The sequence below is a fragment of the Salmo salar genome, chromosome 22 (assembly GCF_965601325.2).
Source record: "Salmo salar chromosome 22, fSalSal1, whole genome shotgun sequence".
In the NCBI taxonomy this organism is placed as follows: Eukaryota; Metazoa; Chordata; class Actinopteri; order Salmoniformes; family Salmonidae; genus Salmo; species Salmo salar.
Genome location: NC_138312.1, coordinates 65,498,945 through 65,513,634, shown reverse-complemented (window position 1 = coordinate 65,513,634; position 14,690 = coordinate 65,498,945). Strand labels below are relative to the sequence as shown.

General features: G+C 42.4%; 11 non-coding genes across 11 annotated transcripts; all 11 read right to left on the bottom strand.

Annotated features, from left to right (window-relative positions):
- Window positions 1-438: 438 nt before the first annotated feature.
- On the bottom strand, window positions 439-510 carry trnap-cgg (transfer RNA proline (anticodon CGG)). The gene has a single exon. It is a non-coding gene; the product is annotated as a tRNA-Pro (tRNA).
- Window positions 511-1,847: 1,337 nt separating this feature from the next.
- trnap-cgg (transfer RNA proline (anticodon CGG)) lies at window positions 1,848-1,919 on the bottom strand. The gene has a single exon. It is a non-coding gene; the product is annotated as a tRNA-Pro (tRNA).
- A 1,337-nt stretch (window positions 1,920-3,256) lies between these two features.
- trnap-cgg (transfer RNA proline (anticodon CGG)) lies at window positions 3,257-3,328 on the bottom strand. Its single transcript has one exon. It is a non-coding gene; the product is annotated as a tRNA-Pro (tRNA).
- Window positions 3,329-4,666: 1,338 nt separating this feature from the next.
- On the bottom strand, window positions 4,667-4,738 carry trnap-cgg (transfer RNA proline (anticodon CGG)). Its single transcript has one exon. It is a non-coding gene; the product is annotated as a tRNA-Pro (tRNA).
- Window positions 4,739-6,075: 1,337 nt separating this feature from the next.
- Window positions 6,076-6,147, bottom strand: trnap-cgg (transfer RNA proline (anticodon CGG)). The gene has a single exon. It is a non-coding gene; the product is annotated as a tRNA-Pro (tRNA).
- Window positions 6,148-7,484: 1,337 nt separating this feature from the next.
- trnap-cgg (transfer RNA proline (anticodon CGG)) lies at window positions 7,485-7,556 on the bottom strand. The gene has a single exon. It is a non-coding gene; the product is annotated as a tRNA-Pro (tRNA).
- Window positions 7,557-8,893: 1,337 nt separating this feature from the next.
- On the bottom strand, window positions 8,894-8,965 carry trnap-cgg (transfer RNA proline (anticodon CGG)). Its single transcript has one exon. It is a non-coding gene; the product is annotated as a tRNA-Pro (tRNA).
- Window positions 8,966-10,302: 1,337 nt separating this feature from the next.
- trnap-cgg (transfer RNA proline (anticodon CGG)) lies at window positions 10,303-10,374 on the bottom strand. The gene has a single exon. It is a non-coding gene; the product is annotated as a tRNA-Pro (tRNA).
- A 1,337-nt stretch (window positions 10,375-11,711) lies between these two features.
- On the bottom strand, window positions 11,712-11,783 carry trnap-cgg (transfer RNA proline (anticodon CGG)). Its single transcript has one exon. It is a non-coding gene; the product is annotated as a tRNA-Pro (tRNA).
- A 1,337-nt stretch (window positions 11,784-13,120) lies between these two features.
- trnap-cgg (transfer RNA proline (anticodon CGG)) lies at window positions 13,121-13,192 on the bottom strand. The gene has a single exon. It is a non-coding gene; the product is annotated as a tRNA-Pro (tRNA).
- A 1,338-nt stretch (window positions 13,193-14,530) lies between these two features.
- trnap-cgg (transfer RNA proline (anticodon CGG)) lies at window positions 14,531-14,602 on the bottom strand. Its single transcript has one exon. It is a non-coding gene; the product is annotated as a tRNA-Pro (tRNA).
- Window positions 14,603-14,690: the final 88 nt, after the last annotated feature.

The window sequence follows — 14,690 nt, the reverse complement described above, 5'->3', positions numbered from 1 at the left end:
AACGATCCATTTGGTCAAAGAATTTTCACTTTCCACAAAAATGACGGTCAGGATATGAATCGATGTCTCCATGTTGCTTCAGAGATTCAAATAGCATTGGTGGTATAGTGGTGAGCATAGCTGCCTTCCAAGCAGTTGACCCGGGTTTGATTCCCAGCCAATGCAGAGCATGAGATATTGGCTAGTTTTAGGGGCTGGGTGTCATTTCAAGTGTATTACATTGGAATCAATGTCCTTGTTCGTGGAAGTCAGATTTGCTCTTACTTCTTGCAGGTTTTGTAAATGTAGTGTGTTATTGAGCCAACTAGTGAATATCACAATAGATATGGAGTCCATCGCCTAAACCATTCAGCCACCTCGTCCTGCGCCCAAGAGGTGGCTGTTTGCAACCAGTGGCCAGAGATTTGCCTGTCTGAGCTTGTTAAAAGATCTGCAAAAGGGCTCATCCGGGATTTGAACCCGGGACCTCTCGCACCCGAAGCGAGAATCATACCCCTAGACCAACGAGCCTTACACAAGAATAAAATTGTTTTTCTTTCTGCGGCAATGACAATGAGGATATCAATTGTTCTTGTCCATGGTGCTTGGAAAGATTGAACCTCATGTGAGTGTTTGTGCTATACTTTTGAGCATAGCAGTCTTCCAAACTGTTGACCAGGCTTCAGTTCAAATCTTTTGTATTTCATCTGCTGTGTCTTTCACACTCTGTCTTCTTAAGCCGCGACAGCAAACTGATGATGAGTGTTGACAAATGAATATTGAGCAAATGAGGTCAATTAATATTTTAAAAGAGAAAATGAAAAAATAAAACTTCAAAAAGAATGGAGCTCATTTATTTTGAGTCAATTGATGCATCAGTACGTGAATCAAAGTAAACGAACGTAAAAAATACCCATTCAAATCGATCAGTTTTCAACTAGAGAGATTGAAACGCGTCGTATCTGTCTCAAGCCTCCATAACTGTTTATGTTACACCTCCACATCTGCAATGAAAGGTGGTGGAGCTAGAGAGGTGTTAGTCAAACCATGAGACATACCTATAATCGGTCCTCTCACAAAAACAATTGTAGCTTCTGAACCGTTTGACCTACAACATCGTATGACCACTCCCTGGAAAGGGGAGACCCTCACGAACACGGTGGTGTTCTCAATTCGTATCTACGTCCCCCACAAGTGTCAGGAGACTCGTCTGAAGTCGGAACCCTTTATGTGCCAACTTCTGTTTGTAGAATCCCAAATCTTTGGCCTCCAAACTAATGTGACCCCACTTGTCACAATGTTCTCAGTTTTGCCCTACGTTCCCCACAAGTGTCACGGGACTAATCTGAAGGTAACAGGTACTGATTAAAATAATTGATTTTTTAACCAGGGACCTCTCTCACCCTAAGCCATAATAGTACAACTATACCAACGATCCATTTGGTCAAAGAATTTTCACTTTCCACAAAAATGACGGTCAGGATATGAATCGATGTCTCCATGTTGCTTCAGAGATTCAAATAGCATTGGTGGTATAGTGGTGAGCATAGCTGCCTTCCAAGCAGTTGACCCGGGTTTGATTCCCAGCCAATGCAGAGCATGAGATATTGGCTAGTTTTAGGGGCTGGGTGTCATTTCAAGTGTATTACATTGGAATCAATGTCCTTGTTCGTGGAAGTCAGATTTGCTCTTACTTCTTGCAGGTTTTGTAAATGTAGTGTGTTATTGAGCCAACTAGTGAATATCACAATAGATATGGAGTCCATCGCCTAAACCATTCAGCCACCTCGTCCTGCGCCCAAGAGGTGGCTGTTTGCAACCAGTGGCCAGAGATTTGCCTGTCTGAGCTTGTTAAAAGATCTGCAAAAGGGCTCATCCGGGATTTGAACCCGGGACCTCTCGCACCCGAAGCGAGAATCATACCCCTAGACCAACGAGCCTTACACAAGAATAAAATTGTTTTTCTTTCTGCGGCAATGACAATGAGGATATCAATTGTTCTTGTCCATGGTGCTTGGAAAGATTGAACCTCATGTGAGTGTTTGTGCTATACTTTTGAGCATAGCAGTCTTCCAAACTGTTGACCAGGCTTCAGTTCAAATCTTTTGTATTTCATCTGCTGTGTCTTTCACACTCTGTCTTCTTAAGCCGCGACAGCAAACTGATGATGAGTGTTGACAAATGAATATTGAGCAAATGAGGTCAATTAATATTTTAAAAGAGAAAATGAAAAAATAAAACTTCAAAAAGAATGGAGCTCATTTATTTTGAGTCAATTGATGCATCAGTACGTGAATCAAAGTAAACGAACGTAAAAAATACCCATTCAAATCGATCAGTTTTCAACTAGAGAGATTGAAACGCGTCGTATCTGTCTCAAGCCTCCATAACTGTTTATGTTACACCTCCACATCTGCAATGAAAGGTGGTGGAGCTAGAGAGGTGTTAGTCAAACCATGAGACATACCTATAATCGGTCCTCTCACAAAAACAATTGTAGCTTCTGAACCGTTTGACCTACAACATCGTATGACCACTCCCTGGAAAGGGGAGACCCTCACGAACACGGTGGTGTTCTCAATTCGTATCTACGTCCCCCACAAGTGTCAGGAGACTCGTCTGAAGTCGGAACCCTTTATGTGCCAACTTCTGTTTGTAGAATCCCAAATCTTTGGCCTCCAAACTAATGTGACCCCACTTGTCACAATGTTCTCAGTTTTGCCCTACGTTCCCCACAAGTGTCACGGGACTAATCTGAAGGTAACAGGTACTGATTAAAATAATTGATTTTTTAACCAGGGACCTCTCTCACCCTAAGCCATAATAGTACAACTATACCAACGATCCATTTGGTCAAAGAATTTTCACTTTCCACAAAAATGACGGTCAGGATATGAATCGATGTCTCCATGTTGCTTCAGAGATTCAAATAGCATTGGTGGTATAGTGGTGAGCATAGCTGCCTTCCAAGCAGTTGACCCGGGTTTGATTCCCAGCCAATGCAGAGCATGAGATATTGGCTAGTTTTAGGGGCTGGGTGTCATTTCAAGTGTATTACATTGGAATCAATGTCCTTGTTCGTGGAAGTCAGATTTGCTCTTACTTCTTGCAGGTTTTGTAAATGTAGTGTGTTATTGAGCCAACTAGTGAATATCACAATAGATATGGAGTCCATCGCCTAAACCATTCAGCCACCTCGTCCTGCGCCCAAGAGGTGGCTGTTTGCAACCAGTGGCCAGAGATTTGCCTGTCTGAGCTTGTTAAAAGATCTGCAAAAGGGCTCATCCGGGATTTGAACCCGGGACCTCTCGCACCCGAAGCGAGAATCATACCCCTAGACCAACGAGCCTTACACAAGAATAAAATTGTTTTTCTTTCTGCGGCAATGACAATGAGGATATCAATTGTTCTTGTCCATGGTGCTTGGAAAGATTGAACCTCATGTGAGTGTTTGTGCTATACTTTTGAGCATAGCAGTCTTCCAAACTGTTGACCAGGCTTCAGTTCAAATCTTTTGTATTTCATCTGCTGTGTCTTTCACACTCTGTCTTCTTAAGCCGCGACAGCAAACTGATGATGAGTGTTGACAAATGAATATTGAGCAAATGAGGTCAATTAATATTTTAAAAGAGAAAATGAAAAAATAAAACTTCAAAAAGAATGGAGCTCATTTATTTTGAGTCAATTGATGCATCAGTACGTGAATCAAAGTAAACGAACGTAAAAAATACCCATTCAAATCGATCAGTTTTCAACTAGAGAGATTGAAACGCGTCGTATCTGTCTCAAGCCTCCATAACTGTTTATGTTACACCTCCACATCTGCAATGAAAGGTGGTGGAGCTAGAGAGGTGTTAGTCAAACCATGAGACATACCTATAATCGGTCCTCTCACAAAAACAATATGTAGCTTCTGAACCGTTTGACCTACAACATCGTATGACCACTCCCTGGAAAGGGGAGACCCTCACGAACACGGTGGTGTTCTCAATTCGTATCTACGTCCCCCACAAGTGTCAGGAGACTCGTCTGAAGTCGGAACCCTTTATGTGCCAACTTCTGTTTGTAGAATCCCAAATCTTTGGCCTCCAAACTAATGTGACCCCACTTGTCACAATGTTCTCAGTTTTGCCCTACGTTCCCCACAAGTGTCACGGGACTAATCTGAAGGTAACAGGTACTGATTAAAATAATTGATTTTTTAACCAGGGACCTCTCTCACCCTAAGCCATAATAGTACAACTATACCAACGATCCATTTGGTCAAAGAATTTTCACTTTCCACAAAAATGACGGTCAGGATATGAATCGATGTCTCCATGTTGCTTCAGAGATTCAAATAGCATTGGTGGTATAGTGGTGAGCATAGCTGCCTTCCAAGCAGTTGACCCGGGTTTGATTCCCAGCCAATGCAGAGCATGAGATATTGGCTAGTTTTAGGGGCTGGGTGTCATTTCAAGTGTATTACATTGGAATCAATGTCCTTGTTCGTGGAAGTCAGATTTGCTCTTACTTCTTGCAGGTTTTGTAAATGTAGTGTGTTATTGAGCCAACTAGTGAATATCACAATAGATATGGAGTCCATCGCCTAAACCATTCAGCCACCTCGTCCTGCGCCCAAGAGGTGGCTGTTTGCAACCAGTGGCCAGAGATTTGCCTGTCTGAGCTTGTTAAAAGATCTGCAAAAGGGCTCATCCGGGATTTGAACCCGGGACCTCTCGCACCCGAAGCGAGAATCATACCCCTAGACCAACGAGCCTTACACAAGAATAAAATTGTTTTTCTTTCTGCGGCAATGACAATGAGGATATCAATTGTTCTTGTCCATGGTGCTTGGAAAGATTGAACCTCATGTGAGTGTTTGTGCTATACTTTTGAGCATAGCAGTCTTCCAAACTGTTGACCAGGCTTCAGTTCAAATCTTTTGTATTTCATCTGCTGTGTCTTTCACACTCTGTCTTCTTAAGCCGCGACAGCAAACTGATGATGAGTGTTGACAAATGAATATTGAGCAAATGAGGTCAATTAATATTTTAAAAGAGAAAATGAAAAAATAAAACTTCAAAAAGAATGGAGCTCATTTATTTTGAGTCAATTGATGCATCAGTACGTGAATCAAAGTAAACGAACGTAAAAAATACCCATTCAAATCGATCAGTTTTCAACTAGAGAGATTGAAACGCGTCGTATCTGTCTCAAGCCTCCATAACTGTTTATGTTACACCTCCACATCTGCAATGAAAGGTGGTGGAGCTAGAGAGGTGTTAGTCAAACCATGAGACATACCTATAATCGGTCCTCTCACAAAAACAATTGTAGCTTCTGAACCGTTTGACCTACAACATCGTATGACCACTCCCTGGAAAGGGGAGACCCTCACGAACACGGTGGTGTTCTCAATTCGTCTCTACGTCCCCCACAAGTGTCAGGGGACTCGTCTGAAGTCGGAACCCTTTATGTGCCAACTTCTGTTTGTAGAATCCCAAATCTTTGGCCTCCAAACTAATGTGACCCCACTTGTCACAATGTTCTCAGTTTTGCCCTACGTTCCCCACAAGTGTCACGGGACTAATCTGAAGGTAACAGGTACTGATTAAAACAATTGATTTTTTAACCAGGGACCTCTCTCACCCTAAGCCATAATAGTACAACTATACCAACGATCCGTTTGGTCAAAGAATTTTCACTTTCCACAAAAATGACGGTCAGGATATGAATCGATGTCTCCATGTTGCTTCAGAGCTTCAAATAGCATTGGTGGTATAGTGGTGAGCATAGCTGCCTTCCAAGCAGTTGACCCGGGTTTGATTCCCAGCCAATGCAGAGCATGAGATATTGGCTAGTTTTAGGGGCTGGGTGTCATTTCAAGTGTATTACATTGGAATCAATGTCCTTGTTCGTGGAAGTCAGATTTGCTCTTACTTCTTGCAGGTTTTCTAAATGTAGTGTGTTATTGAGCCAACTAGTGAATATCACAATAGATATGGAGTCCATCGCCTAAACCATTCAGCCACCTCGTCCTGCGCCCAAGAGGTGGCTGTTTGCAACCAGTGGCCAGAGATTTGCCTGTCTGAGCTTGTTAAAAGATCTGCAAAAGGGCTCATCCGGGATTTGAACCCGGGACCTCTCGCACCCGAAGCGAGAATCATACCCCTAGACCAACGAGCCTTACACAAGAATAAAATTGTTTTTCTTTCTGCGGCAATGACAATGAGGATATCAATTGTTCTTGTCCATGGTGCTTGGAAAGATTGAACCTCATGTGAGTGTTTGTGCTATACTTTTGAGCATAGCAGTCTTCCAAACTGTTGACCAGGCTTCAGTTCAAATCTTTTGTATTTCATCTGCTGTGTCTTTCACACTCTGTCTTCTTAAGCCGCGACAGCAAACTGATGATGAGTGTTGACAAATGAATATTGAGCAAATGAGGTCAATTAATATTTTAAAAGAGAAAATGAAAAAATAAAACTTCAAAAAGAATGGAGCTCATTTATTTTGAGTCAATTGATGCATCAGTACGTGAATCAAAGTAAACGAACGTAAAAAATACCCATTCAAATCGATCAGTTTTCAACTAGAGAGATTGAAACGCGTCGTATCTGTCTCAAGCCTCCATAACTGTTTATGTTACACCTCCACATCTGCAATGAAAGGTGGTGGAGCTAGAGAGGTGTTAGTCAAACCATGAGATATACCTATAATCGGTCCTCTCACAAAAACATATGTAGCTTCTGAACCGTTTGACCTACAACATCGTATGACCACTCCCTGGAAAGGGGAGACCCTCACGAACACGGTGGTGTTCTCAATTCGTATCTACGTCCCCCACAAGTGTCAGGAGACTCGTCTGAAGTCGGAACCCTTTATGTGCCAACTTCTGTTTGTAGAATCCCAAATCTTTGGCCTCCAAACTAATGTGACCCCACTTGTCACAATGTTCTCAGTTTTGCCCTACGTTCCCCACAAGTGTCACGGGACTAATCTGAAGGTAACAGGTACTGATTAAAATAATTGATTTTTTAACCAGGGACCTCTCTCACCCTAAGCCATAATAGTACAACTATACCAACGATCCATTTGGTCAAAGAATTTTCACTTTCCACAAAAATGACGGTCAGGATATGAATCGATGTCTCCATGTTGCTTCAGAGATTCAAATAGCATTGGTGGTATAGTGGTGAGCATAGCTGCCTTCCAAGCAGTTGACCCGGGTTTGATTCCCAGCCAATGCAGAGCATGAGATATTGGCTAGTTTTAGGGGCTGGGTGTCATTTCAAGTGTATTACATTGGAATCAATGTCCTTGTTCGTGGAAGTCAGATTTGCTCTTACTTCTTGCAGGTTTTGTAAATGTAGTGTGTTATTGAGCCAACTAGTGAATATCACAATAGATATGGAGTCCATCGCCTAAACCATTCAGCCACCTCGTCCTGCGCCCAAGAGGTGGCTGTTTGCAACCAGTGGCCAGAGATTTGCCTGTCTGAGCTTGTTAAAAGATCTGCAAAAGGGCTCATCCGGGATTTGAACCCGGGACCTCTCGCACCCGAAGCGAGAATCATACCCCTAGACCAACGAGCCTTACACAAGAATAAAATTGTTTTTCTTTCTGCGGCAATGACAATGAGGATATCAATTGTTCTTGTCCATGGTGCTTGGAAAGATTGAACCTCATGTGAGTGTTTGTGCTATACTTTTGAGCATAGCAGTCTTCCAAACTGTTGACCAGGCTTCAGTTCAAATCTTTTGTATTTCATCTGCTGTGTCTTTCACACTCTGTCTTCTTAAGCCGCGACAGCAAACTGATGATGAGTGTTGACAAATGAATATTGAGCAAATGAGGTCAATTAATATTTTAAAAGAGAAAATGAAAAAATAAAACTTCAAAAAGAATGGAGCTCATTTATTTTGAGTCAATTGATGCATCAGTACGTGAATCAAAGTAAACGAACGTAAAAAATACCCATTCAAATCGATCAGTTTTCAACTAGAGAGATTGAAACGCGTCGTATCTGTCTCAAGCCTCCATAACTGTTTATGTTACACCTCCACATCTGCAATGAAAGGTGGTGGAGCTAGAGAGGTGTTAGTCAAACCATGAGATATACCTATAATCGGTCCTCTCACAAAAACATATGTAGCTTCTGAACCGTTTGACCTACAACATCGTATGACCACTCCCTGGAAAGGGGAGACCCTCACGAACACGGTGGTGTTCTCAATTCGTATCTACGTCCCCCACAAGTGTCAGGAGACTCGTCTGAAGTCGGAACCCTTTATGTGCCAACTTCTGTTTGTAGAATCCCAAATCTTTGGCCTCCAAACTAATGTGACCCCACTTGTCACAATGTTCTCAGTTTTGCCCTACGTTCCCCACAAGTGTCACGGGACTAATCTGAAGGTAACAGGTACTGATTAAAATAATTGATTTTTTAACCAGGGACCTCTCTCACCCTAAGCCATAATAGTACAACTATACCAACGATCCATTTGGTCAAAGAATTTTCACTTTCCACAAAAATGACGGTCAGGATATGAATCGATGTCTCCATGTTGCTTCAGAGATTCAAATAGCATTGGTGGTATAGTGGTGAGCATAGCTGCCTTCCAAGCAGTTGACCCGGGTTTGATTCCCAGCCAATGCAGAGCATGAGATATTGGCTAGTTTTAGGGGCTGGGTGTCATTTCAAGTGTATTACATTGGAATCAATGTCCTTGTTCGTGGAAGTCAGATTTGCTCTTACTTCTTGCAGGTTTTGTAAATGTAGTGTGTTATTGAGCCAACTAGTGAATATCACAATAGATATGGAGTCCATCGCCTAAACCATTCAGCCACCTCGTCCTGCGCCCAAGAGGTGGCTGTTTGCAACCAGTGGCCAGAGATTTGCCTGTCTGAGCTTGTTAAAAGATCTGCAAAAGGGCTCATCCGGGATTTGAACCCGGGACCTCTCGCACCCGAAGCGAGAATCATACCCCTAGACCAACGAGCCTTACACAAGAATAAAATTGTTTTTCTTTCTGCGGCAATGACAATGAGGATATCAATTGTTCTTGTCCATGGTGCTTGGAAAGATTGAACCTCATGTGAGTGTTTGTGCTATACTTTTGAGCATAGCAGTCTTCCAAACTGTTGACCAGGCTTCAGTTCAAATCTTTTGTATTTCATCTGCTGTGTCTTTCACACTCTGTCTTCTTAAGCCGCGACAGCAAACTGATGATGAGTGTTGACAAATGAATATTGAGCAAATGAGGTCAATTAATATTTTAAAAGAGAAAATGAAAAAATAAAACTTCAAAAAGAATGGAGCTCATTTATTTTGAGTCAATTGATGCATCAGTACGTGAATCAAAGTAAACGAACGTAAAAAATACCCATTCAAATCGATCAGTTTTCAACTAGAGAGATTGAAACGCGTCGTATCTGTCTCAAGCCTCCATAACTGTTTATGTTACACCTCCACATCTGCAATGAAAGGTGGTGGAGCTAGAGAGGTGTTAGTCAAACCATGAGACATACCTATAATCGGTCCTCTCACAAAAACAATTGTAGCTTCTGAACCGTTTGACCTACAACATCGTATGACCACTCCCTGGAAAGGGGAGACCCTCACGAACACGGTGGTGTTCTCAATTCGTCTCTACGTCCCCCACAAGTGTCAGGAGACTCGTCTGAAGTCGGAACCCTTTATGTGCCAACTTCTGTTTGTAGAATCCCAAATCTTTGGCCTCCAAACTAATGTGACCCCACTTGTCACAATGTTCTCAGTTTTGCCCTACGTTCCCCACAAGTGTCACGGGACTAATCTGAAGGTAACAGGTACTGATTAAAATAATTGATTTTTTAACCAGGGACCTCTCTCACCCTAAGCCATAATAGTACAACTATACCAACGATCCATTTGGTCAAAGAATTTTCACTTTCCACAAAAATGACGGTCAGGATATGAATCGATGTCTCCATGTTGCTTCAGAGATTCAAATAGCATTGGTGGTATAGTGGTGAGCATAGCTGCCTTCCAAGCAGTTGACCCGGGTTTGATTCCCAGCCAATGCAGAGCATGAGATATTGGCTAGTTTTAGGGGCTGGGTGTCATTTCAAGTGTATTACATTGGAATCAATGTCCTTGTTCGTGGAAGTCAGATTTGCTCTTACTTCTTGCAGGTTTTGTAAATGTAGTGTGTTATTGAGCCAACTAGTGAATATCACAATAGATATGGAGTCCATCGCCTAAACCATTCAGCCACCTCGTCCTGCGCCCAAGAGGTGGCTGTTTGCAACCAGTGGCCAGAGATTTGCCTGTCTGAGCTTGTTAAAAGATCTGCAAAAGGGCTCATCCGGGATTTGAACCCGGGACCTCTCGCACCCGAAGCGAGAATCATACCCCTAGACCAACGAGCCTTACACAAGAATAAAATTGTTTTTCTTTCTGCGGCAATGACAATGAGGATATCAATTGTTCTTGTCCATGGTGCTTGGAAAGATTGAACCTCATGTGAGTGTTTGTGCTATACTTTTGAGCATAGCAGTCTTCCAAACTGTTGACCAGGCTTCAGTTCAAATCTTTTGTATTTCATCTGCTGTGTCTTTCACACTCTGTCTTCTTAAGCCGCGACAGCAAACTGATGATGAGTGTTGACAAATGAATATTGAGCAAATGAGGTCAATTAATATTTTAAAAGAGAAAATGAAAAAATAAAACTTCAAAAAGAATGGAGCTCATTTATTTTGAGTCAATTGATGCATCAGTACGTGAATCAAAGTAAACGAACGTAAAAAATACCCATTCAAATCGATCAGTTTTCAACTAGAGAGATTGAAACGCGTCGTATCTGTCTCAAGCCTCCATAACTGTTTATGTTACACCTCCACATCTGCAATGAAAGGTGGTGGAGCTAGAGAGGTGTTAGTCAAACCATGAGATATACCTATAATCGGTCCTCTCACAAAAACATATGTAGCTTCTGAACCGTTTGACCTACAACATCGTATGACCACTCCCTGGAAAGGGGAGACCCTCACGAACACGGTGGTGTTCTCAATTCGTATCTACGTCCCCCACAAGTGTCAGGAGACTCGTCTGAAGTCGGAACCCTTTATGTGCCAACTTCTGTTTGTAGAATCCCAAATCTTTGGCCTCCAAACTAATGTGACCCCACTTGTCACAATGTTCTCAGTTTTGCCCTACGTTCCCCACAAGTGTCACGGGACTAATCTGAAGGTAACAGGTACTGATTAAAATAATTGATTTTTTAACCAGGGACCTCTCTCACCCTAAGCCATAATAGTACAACTATACCAACGATCCATTTGGTCAAAGAATTTTCACTTTCCACAAAAATGACGGTCAGGATATGAATCGATGTCTCCATGTTGCTTCAGAGATTCAAATAGCATTGGTGGTATAGTGGTGAGCATAGCTGCCTTCCAAGCAGTTGACCCGGGTTTGATTCCCAGCCAATGCAGAGCATGAGATATTGGCTAGTTTTAGGGGCTGGGTGTCATTTCAAGTGTATTACATTGGAATCAATGTCCTTGTTCGTGGAAGTCAGATTTGCTCTTACTTCTTGCAGGTTTTGTAAATGTAGTGTGTTATTGAGCCAACTAGTGAATATCACAATAGATATGGAGTCCATCGCCTAAACCATTCAGCCACCTCGTCCTGCGCCCAAGAGGTGGCTGTTTGCAACCAGTGGCCAGAGATTTGCCTGTCTGAGCTTGTTAAAAGATCTGCAAAAGGGCTCATCCGGGATTTGAACCCGGGACCTCTCGCACCCGAAGCGAGAATCATACCCCTAGACCAACGAGCCTTACACAAGAATAAAATTGTTTTTCTTTCTGCGGCAATGACAATGAGGATATCAATTGTTCTTGTCCATGGTGCTTGGAAAGATTGAACCTCATGTGAGTGTTTGTGCTATACTTTTGAGCATAGCAGTCTTCCAAACTGTTGACCAGGCTTCAGTTCAAATCTTTTGTATTTCATCTGCTGTGTCTTTCACACTCTGTCTTCTTAAGCCGCGACAGCAAACTGATGATGAGTGTTGACAAATGAATATTGAGCAAATGAGGTCAATTAATATTTTAAAAGAGAAAATGAAAAAATAAAACTTCAAAAAGAATGGAGCTCATTTATTTTGAGTCAATTGATGCATCAGTACGTGAATCAAAGTAAACGAACGTAAAAAATACCCATTCAAATCGATCAGTTTTCAACTAGAGAGATTGAAACGCGTCGTATCTGTCTCAAGCCTCCATAACTGTTTATGTTACACCTCCACATCTGCAATGAAAGGTGGTGGAGCTAGAGAGGTGTTAGTCAAACCATGAGATATACCTATAATCGGTCCTCTCACAAAAACATATGTAGCTTCTGAACCGTTTGACCTACAACATCGTATGACCACTCCCTGGAAAGGGGAGACCCTCACGAACACGGTGGTGTTCTCAATTCGTCTCTACGTCCCCCACAAGTGTCAGGGGACTCGTCTGAAGTCGGAACCCTTTATGTGCCAACTTCTGTTTGTAGAATCCCAAATCTTTGGCCTCCAAACTAATGTGACCCCACTTGTCACAATGTTCTCAGTTTTGCCCTACGTTCCCCACAAGTGTCACGGGACTAATCTGAAGGTAACAGGTACTGATTAAAATAATTGATTTTTTAACCAGGGACCTCTCTCACCCTAAGCCATAATAGTACAACTATACCAACGATCCATTTGGTCAAAGAATTTTCACTTTCCACAAAAATGACGGTCAGGATATGAATCGATGTCTCCATGTTGCTTCAGAGATTCAAATAGCATTGGTGGTATAGTGGTGAGCATAGCTGCCTTCCAAGCAGTTGACCCGGGTTTGATTCCCAGCCAATGCAGAGCATGAGATATTGGCTAGTTTTAGGGGCTGGGTGTCATTTCAAGTGTATTACATTGGAATCAATGTCCTTGTTCGTGGAAGTCAGATTTGCTCTTACTTCTTGCAGGTTTTGTAAATGTAGTGTGTTATTGAGCCAACTAGTGAATATCACAATAGATATGGAGTCCATCGCCTAAACCATTCAGCCACCTCGTCCTGCGCCCAAGAGGTGGCTGTTTGCAACCAGTGGCCAGAGATTTGCCTGTCTGAGCTTGTTAAAAGATCTGCAAAAGGGCTCATCCGGGATTTGAACCCGGGACCTCTCGCACCCGAAGCGAGAATCATACCCCTAGACCAACGAGCCTTACACAAGAATAAAATTGTTTTTCTTTCTGCGGCAATGACAATGAGGATATCAATTGTTCTTGTCCATGGTGCTTGGAAAGATTGAACCTCATGTGAGTGTTTGTGCTATACTTTTGAGCATAGCAGTCTTCCAAACTGTTGACCAGGCTTCAGTTCAAATCTTTTGTATTTCATCTGCTGTGTCTTTCACACTCTGTCTTCTTAAGCCGCGACAGCAAACTGATGATGAGTGTTGACAAATGAATATTGAGCAAATGAGGTCAATTAATATTTTAAAAGAGAAAATGAAAAAATAAAACTTCAAAAAGAATGGAGCTCATTTATTTTGAGTCAATTGATGCATCAGTACGTGAATCAAAGTAAACGAACGTAAAAAATACCCATTCAAATCGATCAGTTTTCAACTAGAGAGATTGAAACGCGTCGTATCTGTCTCAAGCCTCCATAACTGTTTATGTTACACCTCCACATCTGCAATGAAAGGTGGTGGAGCTAGAGAGGTGTTAGTCAAACCATGAGACATACCTATAATCGGTCCTCTCACAAAAACAATATGTAGCTTCTGAACCGTTTGACCTACAACATCGTATGACCACTCCCTGGAAAGGGGAGACCCTCACGAACACGGTGGTGTTCTCAATTCGTCTCTACGTCCCCCACAAGTGTCAGGGGACTCGTCTGAAGTCGGAACCCTTTATGTGCCAACTTCTGTTTGTAGAATCCCAAATCTTTGGCCTCCAAACTAATGTGACCCCACTTGTCACAATGTTCTCAGTTTTGCCCTACGTTCCCCACAAGTGTCACGGGACTAATCTGAAGGTAACAGGTACTGATTAAAATAATTGATTTTTTAACCAGGGACCTCTCTCACCCTAAGCCATAATAGTACAACTATACCAACGATCCGTTTGGTCAAAGAATTTTCACTTTCCACAAAAATGACGGTCAGGATATGAATCGATGTCTCCATGTTGCTTCAGAGATTCAAATAGCATTGGTGGTATAGTGGTGAGCATAGCTGCCTTCCAAGCAGTTGACCCGGGTTTGATTCCCAGCCAATGCAGAGCATGAGATATTGGCTAGTTTTAGGGGCTGGGTGTCATTTCAAGTGTATTACATTGGAATCAATGTCCTTGTTCGTGGAAGTCAGATTTGCTCTTACTTCTTGCAGGTTTTCTAAATGTAGTGTGTTATTGAGCCAACTAGTGAATATCACAATAGATATGGAGTCCATCGCCTAAACCATTCAGCCACCTCGTCCTGCGCCCAAGAGGTGGCTGTTTGCAACCAGTGGCCAGAGATTTGCCTGTCTGAGCTTGTTAAAAGATCTGCAAAAGGGCTCATCCGGGATTTGAACCCGGGACCTCTCGCACCCGAAGCGAGAATCATACCCCTAGACCAACGAGCCTTACACAAGAATAAAATTGTTTTTCTTTCTGCGGCAATGACAATGAGGATATCAATTGTTCTTGTCCATGGTGCTTGGAAAGATTGAA